Raw genomic sequence first — 11196 nt, 5'->3', positions numbered from 1 at the left:
AGTGAAAGTATTTGTTGCAGCACTTGTTCTACAGCCCCGTTATACTCTAGTTATTAAAAGAAAAGCTATATACTCTATCATTCTTTAGTATCAATGCAACAAATTAATTATCTATAATTTGTAAACGAGATAAGAAAAGATAATAAACATAATATATAATTGCTTAAAGTATTAGGAACAATATACCATTACTTTAGATATTATAGAAATTATAATAATCACATTGAATATTAAGGAAAATAGACCATTCCATTGCATAGCTTAAAACTGCCTCTACATGTTACAGTAACCGATCCCTTACAAACTCTTGAGTAACATAACTGTATCAATGATGGAACCATTTTACACCATAGTTCACATCTACCATTTATTAGATAATGTCACAGTAGTAAATCAGAGTTTATAGGCTTAGTATCGCTCACCTGGGTATGACAACGCTTGCATGAGTCCCCGAGAGAACAGGCACTCAACTAATCAGAATGCTGCGACCTAACTATACAGTATATAACAAGTCTGTATAATTAAACCGGTTTTAAGTCTCAACACAGAGCAAGAGTATTTCACAGGTCAACAACATACTGGTTAGCACTAGAATAAAGTGGTTGCTGTAGTAAGGTAACCGGTGTAGTAAGGTGACCACTATAGTATGGTGACCACTGTAGTAAGGTGGCCGAAGTAACAAATACATTTTATCAATCATTAACAAACTTTCAACTTGACCTGGTGAGTGTGGGCCAGAGTGCAGTAATGATGTTACCTGTGTGTACTGTACAGTGGTTGGGTTACCAGTCATACGCTCTACCTACACACAGTCACATGGGATAGACAAAAAAATGGACAGCAGATCCCCTTTGTATTCAGGTGCACGAGAAGATACACACACACACACACACACACACACACACACTATATCCTTGGGGTGAGATCATCTTAAATTTACAAGTTAGCTGCCCTGGGTCGTGGCTTCATGAATATCATTTAGCTGCCCTGGGTCGTGGCGTCATGAACCTCCTTTAGCTGTCCTGGGTCGTGGCGTCATGAACATCCATTAGCTGTCCTGGGTCGTGGCGTCATGAACCTCCTTTAGCTGTCCTGGGTCGTGGCGTCATGAACCTCCTTTAGCTGTCCTGGGTCGTGGCGTCATGAACATCCATTAGCTGTCCTGGGTCGTGGCGTCATGAACCTCCTTTAGCCTGGGTCGTGGCGTCATGTCCTTAGCTCCTGGGTCGTGGCATCATGAACATCCTTAGCTGTCCTGGGTCGTGGCGTCATGAACCTCCTTTGCTGGTCGTGGCGTCATGAACCTCCTTTAGCTGTCCTGGGTCGTGGCGTCATGAACCTCCTTTAGCTGTCCTGGGTCGTGGCGTCATGAACCTCCTTTAGCTGTTCTGTGCCGTGACCTCCTGCGCCACAGTATAACCCACCAGTACCCTATCCGACCCACCTTTACTTTCTTGAATCTAATCGCCATATTCATTATTCTTATCGAGTACAAGTATCGCTATGTAAAAAGACGTGATATTTCAACTACAGAGAGAAGCTAGGAGTTCAGTACCTCTTCCACACCACCAGCTAGCAAGGCGTTCTCTGTGCTAAGTCACCTTCTGTATATATATGCAAATAAATCACTGTAGGTGCGCGTGATCTAGGTATATGCTGATAACCACAAGGAAAAAGAAAACACGAAGTTCCCAAGCGCTTTCGTGTAATTCACATCTTCAGGGGTGAGTACAGAGTACAGACAGTCTGTACTCTGTACTCACCCCTGAAGATGTGAATATATGAGAGATGTGACATATATGAGAGAAGAGCTCATTCTAACATCTAAGCATCAGGTAGCACAGTAAGTATAAGGTAGCACAGGTATGAGGTAGCACAGGTATAAGGTAGCACAAGTATAAGGTAGCACAGGTATGAGGTAGCACAGGTATGAGGTAGCACAAGTATAAGGTAGCACAATGTAAAAACTAATAATAGATCTTTGTCACCATCCTCTTATGCCAGATGGTTCCTGACCTGAATAAAAGAGTGAATTTAACCATCTTTCCTCACCCGTAATCGCCTCCTAACCAACCCAACACTGCTCCCTCTAGTCTCATTCATTGGTATCAAGCCCGCACCTTATCAGTCCTACCTTAATCCTGGTCAAATCCCACTCAAAACTCATCTAAAACTCACTCAAAACTCTTCCAAGACCTTTCCAAAAACCCACTTAGTTTCCAAAATCGTCTTTACTCATCATCATCATCTTGACTCTCCTGCCTTCCCTCCTACCCTTGTGTCGCCTCCACTCCTCTTACCCCATACCCTCTCCCCTACTTACCTACCTACGCACTCTCAGACCGCCTCCACAACTTTCCCTTTCGCTCCTGTGCCCGTGATGGAAGGGGTGGGGGAGGGGTTTAAAGGGAACTATTGGTGGATTTCACACACTACCATAGCACCTAACATTGCCTTATTGTCCTTGAGTTCCTACCATGTTATCCTTGAGTTCCTGCCATGTTATCCTTGTGTGTATCTTATGTTAATAAAGAGTTGAGGAGGAGGCCGTGTACGCATCAAGAATGTAAGAGAATGCGTATTAGGACCATTCAGAAAAACTTGGAACAGCTGACGCGAATTTATCAGGTATAATCGTAAATACTCGTGTGTGTGTGTGTGTGTGTGTGTGTGTGTGTGTGTGTGTGTGTGTGTGTGTGTGTGTGTGTGTGTGTGTGTGTGTGTGTGTGTGTGTGTGTGTGTGTGTGTGTGTGTGTGTGTGCGTGTGTGTGCGTGTGCGTGTGTGTTATACGCTAGAGTGATGCATGTACATAATCATAAATATTAAGTGTAATGTTTATGTATAAGCTGGCCATGTAGGAACGGTTATACTCAGAATTATAAATTACAAACGTGCTACTAGGTGTGTGTGTGTGTGTGCGCGTGTGTGTGTGTGTCTGTTTTATTAGGAGTATTGGTATGTGGGCGTGGCAGGGGAGGCTAAGTGGTGGTGGGGCGGCGAGGGCGACACGGCAGTCAGCTGGGAGACTTCCTCGGATCACCATGTTCAGCTCCAGGAAGGTATAGTAGGTCGTGCGTCTTGTGTGTGTTTGTGTGGTGGAGAGATGAGTAGTGTTATGGTGTATTGGTGGGTGGTAAAATAACTCAGGGTAGACCAACAAGTCCTTAAGATTCTGCCGTTTACACAAGGTGATGAGACGTATTTTTGGAGTTAAAATATTATATAAGACATTGGATTTTAGATACATGTTTAATATATGTTTCAACTTAAGGTTATTTAGATATTTTCATGAGATAAGGAAACAGTTTGAAGACTCTATTCATTACTCAACCCCGATGTGAGTCTTGATGATTTATAGCTTATCATGGTAAACAGTATTTCAAGATATATTTAGATACCAATTTTGATGCGAGAATTTGTAGGATATATATTTTGTTTTGTTTAATCCCTTGACTACGATGACGTGACCCATTGAATACGATTACTTTTTAGCCCCTTGAGTACGACGATGATTAAGCCTCGAGTACTACGATATTGCATTGAAGAGGATTGTCATCGTACTCAAGGAATTAAGTCATCATACTCAGGAGTTGATTTATTGTACTCAGGGGGAATGTCATCGTAGTGAAAGGGTTAATTGTTTAACTTCAAAACTCTTAGTGTTATTTGTAGATACGATGCGTTACTTGCGTTTTGGTGATGGCGTCAACGAACGGTTTCCCAACGCGGTGACAAAGGTAGTTAGACTTGTGATGCGCCATCCTGGAATTTGTGTGAGCTTTTATATTCCTTGGGGGGGTCACCGTCATAAATCCTCCATGACTGTACACAAACGGATATTCTGTCAGTTTTGCTGGAAGGTTTACTAGATCATCTGTGAACTATAGGTTAAAAAAAAGCTGAATAATCAATTTATTTGTTTGTAACTTTGTCAATATTACACAAAGTCGTCAATGTCCGATAGTGCGTTCGGGTCTTCAACAAAAGATGCGTTCGGTAATGTTCCCCCTGAGAAATAATCCGAGAAGTGACTGTGAACACACCACATCATTGTCGAAATATCAGGTATTCAATAAGGTGGAGATTGGCCTCACTAAAAGGCCAGGATGAAAAGGCCGACTCATAATTTTCTCTTCCCTGAACCAACCAATTCATAATTACACTAGACTAGCCTATAAATGTAGCTTACTGAACCTCATGTGGCAGTGTAGTGGCGTAACACTATTACCTCGACTTCTCACTCCTGCGACCATCACTGACACGTTCTCCTTGACCCCCTACTCGGGTGAGCTCGTCTCTCTTGACTCTTCCGCCGCTCAAGGTCTATAGAATTATGGCCTGATCACTCAAAGAAAACGGAACTTGAGTAAATCACTACTGTTAAAATGTCTTGAAAGCTATTTATGCAACTCACTTTTATTTTCTTAGTCACGCTTACAGAAATTGTACTCATACATAAACAGTCACTATGAAAACCTTGTAGCCGTAATGTAAGAAAATATCGAGGAAGTATTTTTTGTAGTTAAGTCTCGGGGACTTTATTAACCCGCTGTCCTCCGCCCATATGTTTATTTTAGGGGGGTTAGGTTAGGTTAATTTCTATTTCATGACAAATTTGTACTGTACCTGGAATGGAAGTTAGATATAATTAAAGCACATAATTACACGTTATAAACATAAAAGATAAGGTGGTCTTATATAATTACAACAGGTGAATAATATAGGTACTGTACATTTCTATATTATGGAAATGTTTACTTAACACACTATATATAGATTCTGTTGGTGAGTTTCGTCTAGATTTTTACTTTTTTTTTACCCCCACCCCTCCATCACCCAGTAATTGGTGGGTCCTCCCTACAGGATAAATAATTGTTATTCTCCTCAACTGCCTGTATCACAGAACTCTCCCAGACAATTAGTTCTCCATATTACATTTTGGGTGAGACTTGTACTTATTCCATGACCCACAAAGGCTCTATATTCCACATCTTCCTCAGCAGTCAACTTATTTTTCCTTATTATTTCGGGAGTGGTCAGTGGTTCATCCCTACTAAATACCAAACTATTCAGTGATTGTTTCGTCTGACGGTACACACAGGCTATATGGCGTATTGTACTTGCCTTGAACTTACAGTGACGGGCCGCGATAATTTACACTCAAATGATTTAATTCCAAGATGTATTTATAACAATATTCCTCTTATGTTTCAAATATTTACTTCACTATCAACATATTTATTACTCTCAGGCGTTGGTGATGGTGGTGTTGGTGATGGTGATGATGGCGGGGATGGTAGAACCCTCACCAGTATACGGCTACTATCGGAGGAGCTCCTACAGGCCTAGATGGAAAAGTTATCGCGGTTTCACGGTATGTAAACAGTTCTTCTCACTATAAGTTTTTCCTCGTAACTGAAGGACGAATCTAAGATGATTGATATATTCTGTAATAAAGACAAGCATTTACATTAACGGTGTGATTATATTGGATTTTTTATTTTAACTAAGAAGATACGTTCACTTATCCTTATTTAAGTTTAAAAATCGCTTTTCTTATCTATTATTATTATTAGTAGTAGTGGTGGTAATAGTAATACTGTAGTACTTCTATTTGCAAACTGAACAACAAATATTAAGGAAATCAATCCTGGAGGTGTAGTATCCGTACACCAAGGGGCAGTGACAGGTGTAAACACGACCGCGGTGACGCAGTGTAATGACCACACCTGGAAACCAAACAAAGATTCTTCAGTGAACAGACGCGACACTGTAAACAACTATCTCCTCCTTGATATACCTGTGTCATTGTGGGATGAATAGAGGGTGGCCGGTAATAAAGTCACAGGAAAAAATGTCACAAAAAAAAAGTCACAATTATGGCTAGGAAAAAAAGTCACAGGAAAAAAAGTCACAATTAATTTATGGTGGCCGGTAATAAAGGCTAGGTTAGGTTAGGTTAGGTTGACATATTAACCTTAAAAAATGTGAGAATTCGATAGTTAACTTTTCTTTTTTTCCTGTGACTTTTTTTCCTGAGACTTTTTTCTGTGACTTTTTTACCTGTGACTTTTTTACCTGGATTCGAATAGAGAACGCCAGCTTAGAGACCCCTGGTTGCTAGTGTTGTTTGAGAAGCTGTACTTTAAAGATTAAGAAAGAATTTGAGGATTGAGGGTCTAATACTGTATAATTAAATGTGTGTGTGTGTGGTTGTTTCCCCTCCCAGTCTCGCAGAAGGTCTTCCAAGACGTGTTGTTGGTATGGCTTTGACTCTGATGGATACTCCAGGTGAGTCCTCTTACTTTCCTGTGTCCGCTTCTCTGCCTCCTCCTCCTCCTCCTTCTTCCCTGTATCCTCTTCTCTGCCTCCTCCCCCTCCTCCTTCTTCCCTGTATCCTCTTCTCTGCCTCCTCCCCCTCCTCCTTCTTCCCTGTATCCTCTTCTCTGCCTCCTCCTCCTCCTCCTTCCCTGTATCCTCTTCTCTGCCTCCTCCTCCTCCTCCTTCTTCCCTGTATCCTCTTCTCTGCCTCCTCCTCCTCCTTCTTCCCTGTATCCTCTTCTCTGCCTCCTCCCCCTCCTCCTTCTTCCCTGTATCCTCTTCTCTGCCTCCTCCTCCTCCTTCTTCCCTGTATCCTCTTCTCTGCCTCCTCCTCCTCCTCCTCCTTCCCCGTGTCCTCTTCTCTGTCGCCTCCTCCTTGTCCTTCTCTTTCTATTCTCACCTTTCACTCCTCCTCCTCTTGTTGCTCCTCTCTGTCATCTCTTTCCCTAATTCCTGTCTTCGCCCGCTAGTTAAGGATCTCCATCATGCCTTAACAGACGCCTTCTGTAGTCCTATAGTTTAAGATTTAATTTAACTTTATACTATTTACTCAGAAACAACGGTTCAGGTACATGTACACTTACCAGTAAAGGTAGAGAGATTTCAAAACAGTAACAATATACATACAAATATAATCATGATCAAAGTATCTTATTTTTATGTCAATTTGTATAGAAGGAAGGAAAGTGAAGTCACGTAAGGATGGTAATGGTGGAAGGTTCACAGATATTTGATAATTTTTAAGAACAATTAATTGCCTCCAACTCTTAGGTGCATGGTGAACACTTTCCTCCGTCACTGTGTACTTAAGGTAGATCACCTGATGATTAGATCCCACAGTTTATTTCACCTGATGATTAAACACCCTAATGCTATCTGGGAAGGTTAGGTTAGGTTAGCGTTAGGGTATTTAATCATCGAGAGAAATAAGCTGGGGTGCTTAATCTTCAAGCTTCACATTCTACCTCAAGCTTAAATGATCATCCTTCCTGGCAGGAACGGTCGTGACTTGAGCAACCAGGCGCCTGACTTCACCCAGCTCACGGCAATGTAACTTTTACCCCGTGTTTGACCCTCCACCACTGCCAACCAGTGAGGTAAGTTACTATCAACACCTGGAGACAGTAATTGAGTAACCCCTACCCTGACAAAATTCGTTTGTTAATATAAATAACTAATTTCACCAAAAATCCTTAAGTAAATATATATATATATATATATATATATATATATATATATATATATATATATATATATATATATATATATATATATATATATATATATATAAAATTATGATTCCCCAGATGTGACGACGGTAGTGTGAGGTGACGATGACGTAGTCCAAGGACTGTCAACACCAACAGGTCTTCAGTGTACAGTTATTATCAAATTTCTCTTCTAAACCAACAGCTATAAATCTGTTTATAGATAAATATTGATGTTTAGCGTCTTTAATGATCCATAATACGCGTTTTAAGATCTTAAATCTTGTAACGCACCAATGCATTATTGTAACATTAACATCATGACAGACAGTTTTACTGGTACAAATATGTACATCACAAAACAGTATGTAAAAAAAATACAATACCAACAATGTCTAAGTTCTTTTTTCCGGGTGTGTTTTTTATATTTTTTTACTGCTTAAGTTAATTCTTATTTGTTTCCTTTCATTTAGACATGAGTCCAAGTTATATGTCCATTAAAACAGACTGAGTATGTGTCTATGTCAGTATTGTAGTGAAGTGACATTAATCATCTCTGATAAATTAAGGTAATCATCGCATCACTGTATTAGGAATGCTCTGTTAAGTTAAGACTCATTAGCTCTCATTATTTTAGGAATGCTCTGTTAAATTAAGATTTTCATTACATCACTGTTAATGGAATGCTCTGTTAAATTAAGAATTGCACAAAATTTTACTGTTCTAGGAATGCTCTCTGTTAATTTAACTCGTTAGATTTCACTGTTCTGGGAATGCTCTCTTAAATTAAGATTTTTCATTGCATTACTGTTCTAGGAATGCTCTCTGTTATACTAAGACTTTCATCAGATTTCACTGTTTTAATATACACATAGATGTTAAGAGAAGCTCATTTGTGAACCAAGTCTTCATAACTTCACCAGAAGAATCAAGCTCTGTTTTTATAATGGAATACCTCGGTGTTCCAGGGTTATATTACATGTGAAAATATTCTTGTTTACGTGTGGTCACTTTATACTACCTGTGCATTGTATCAGCTTAGCATTAATAAATATAAAAAACAACAACCGTTATATCATGTAAATAACTTATTAATGGACATATAGTTATTAAGAATGTTTACGAGTGTAATAGTATAAGGCATAGTTCAGAAATATCATAAGGTTTCACATCCTTGGTTACCTTTTTCAAATACAAAACATGTGATAATTATTCTTTTCTTTTATCATAATCAGTGATGTAGTATTCCTAACATGGTAATTATTAAGGGATGTGTCTCTATATCCATATTATTGTTGTTGTAATATGACTACGCTTCAACAACGAAGGCTGGTAATTATATTAATTTAACAAATTTGAAAAAGATTATGAGAGCTAGACCATCATTGATTTAGCCATATATAACAGTCAGTGTATAACGTCTATGTGACTCGATGACAACATGAGGACTGAGGAGCCTAGAGTAACTAGTCAAATGAGTCACTAAAGTTACGTAGATAAACACCAGAATATGACTTTGAAATTTCTGATATTTTGGAATATAACTAATGTGACATTATTAACGTACCATCATGTATTACAATATACTGGTAATAATAATGTCATGCTTTTAACATGCTCACCTTTTCTGCTCTCTGCTGTACCTTCACTATGATGTGCACTGGAGCATCTTAAAATGTAGTGTACAGTACGTGTTGAGCTGAAGCCTAGTCACCATCCAACACATTCACATGGAAACCCATCCTTTCTTTCACTCTCTTCTTAGATCTAAGGCCGTCACTGGCTCTTTCCACCTCCAACATGACTTCCATTTGGGCGTCTACCCTTGGCGTGTTGGTATTACTTATCAAAAAGATAATTATAAAATGACAGAATCTTGATGTATTTAATCTTATAGTTTAAATGAAAATAAAAACAATTATAACAAAATTGTTGTCTTTACATTAGACCCATCAAAGCTTTGAGTTATTAATTGCAATTCTAATGCAGGGGTTGGTCCATGGGGTCCTGGGGTCCAGACAGACACCCCCCCCCCCCTTTTCATCAGAAAATTCCAACACTTTTCTTTAATGCAATATGTACTCAGACGTTTTTTTAAATGAAAAAGTAATTACCTATTGACCTCAGAATATCTCCTAATATCAAGTGCACATGGCTTCAAAAATGGTCTCAAAATGCCCATGATATTGGTCAGCAGGGCCGGATTCAGGAGTGGGCAAAGTGGGCAGCTGCCCAGGGGCCTCCACATATTACAATATTTTATTTATGTGTTTATTCATTTGGATTAGTTTTATTTTCATTCTTTAAAATTTATGTTTATCTATTCCATCACGTAAAACTATGTTCAGCAAAAAGCGTGATAGAAATTAGGCTTGCTACTCCTTGAAATTCATGAATACCTGGTTTTCCTATGAACCGTATATTTTTAATGAATGCTATTGTTTGTGTTGCTAATAATGTATTTAGAATTCCACAAACATATATTGATTAAAAATGAACTACATGGAATAACGAAATTTAGATTACAAAAAAAAACAAATAAAATATTTTTTCATTATCACTTCCATTACGAATGCCATCAGTTGAGTTAATACTTATTCTGAATCTATCTGACCTTGGACTTAAAGAAGCCTATACATTCATTCTTGAACAGAACCATTATTTGAGTAGAGGTTTATCTGATTAATGATGCAAAAAATCATCTCTCTGTAATAACTAATAATATATTCTTTTCTGTGAAGTCTCTTGAAAATTTTTGACATGTGCGGTAGTAGCTATATCAGGGCTGGTCGACTTGAAACCACATGAATGACTCCAGTCATGTCTCACTTTTGTGTGTGTATGTGTGTTGGGAATTTGTACACTATCAATAAATATACAGTTAATCAAAAATTTATCGATGTTCTAATTTCCTCAATATAACTGCATATGGCTTCAAAATTCTCCAAAGAAGTGTTCAAATTTCACAATTTTCCCGGGGGGCTTACAGCGCCCCCCGGAACTCCCAGATGTTTAGGCTCGCTTCACTTTCCACCCCACCTTCTTGGGTAGTTATAATGAGGGGGGCCTCCACAAAGAGGCTGCCCATGGGCCTCCACAGGTTTAAATCCGGCACTGTTGGTCAGTTTATACAGTTTCAATGTGTCCCTATACGCAGTCCTCTCAGGCATGATATCATCTGACTGGCCTTCATTCACATACGCCACCTGGGTCCAAAGTTCACCTGTTGTCCTTGTATGGGAACAGGAAGCCAGTTTACCACACCTACTTGAAGTTCATTATTAATAGCAATATCATTTATTTAATGTATTGTAAACTTTTTAACGAAAACTTCAAGTAGGTGTGGCAAACTAGCCGCAGAGTTTTAATGAATATTACTACTAACTTTAGATAATGTATTAAATTCTCTAAATTTTAAAACAGTCTTACACTTTAAATGAAAGAAAACGTTTGTTTCTGGTTGAAAGTAGGGGAAACTGAAGTATTTTATACAGTAGTCCGATGACAGAATGGTTAAAAGGAATGGAATCGTGTTTTTGAGACATATACCTTGTTTTGTTAATGTTTATGGTAGATTAGGTCCTACTAATCATAAATTAACTGGGTGCCAAGCTTTCACCATACGGATTTTTTTTACCAAATTCAATATGGCTGACGGATGTGTAA

General features: G+C 38.8%; 1 long non-coding RNA gene across 2 annotated transcripts; it reads left to right on the top strand.

The window, feature by feature from the left end:
- Nucleotides 1-2979: 2979 nt before the first annotated feature.
- Nucleotides 2980-9459, top strand: LOC121878886. Of its 2 annotated transcripts, none has more exons than XR_006091250.1 (5): nt 2980-3060; nt 5253-5375; nt 6231-6292; nt 7319-7419; nt 7630-9459. It is a non-coding gene; the product is annotated as an uncharacterized LOC121878886 (long non-coding RNA). The 2 variants fall into 2 exon arrangements; XR_006091248.1 differs by lacking the exon at nt 2980-3060 and adding an exon at nt 3165-3189.
- Nucleotides 9460-11196: the final 1737 nt, after the last annotated feature.

Source organism: Homarus americanus, unplaced genomic scaffold (genome assembly GCF_018991925.1).
Source record: "Homarus americanus isolate GMGI-L3 unplaced genomic scaffold, GMGI_Hamer_2.0 scaffold36088, whole genome shotgun sequence".
Taxonomy (NCBI): Eukaryota; Metazoa; Arthropoda; class Malacostraca; order Decapoda; family Nephropidae; genus Homarus; species Homarus americanus.
The sequence above is the reverse complement of the archived record's forward strand: the minus strand, read 5'-3'. Positions and strand labels throughout refer to the sequence as shown.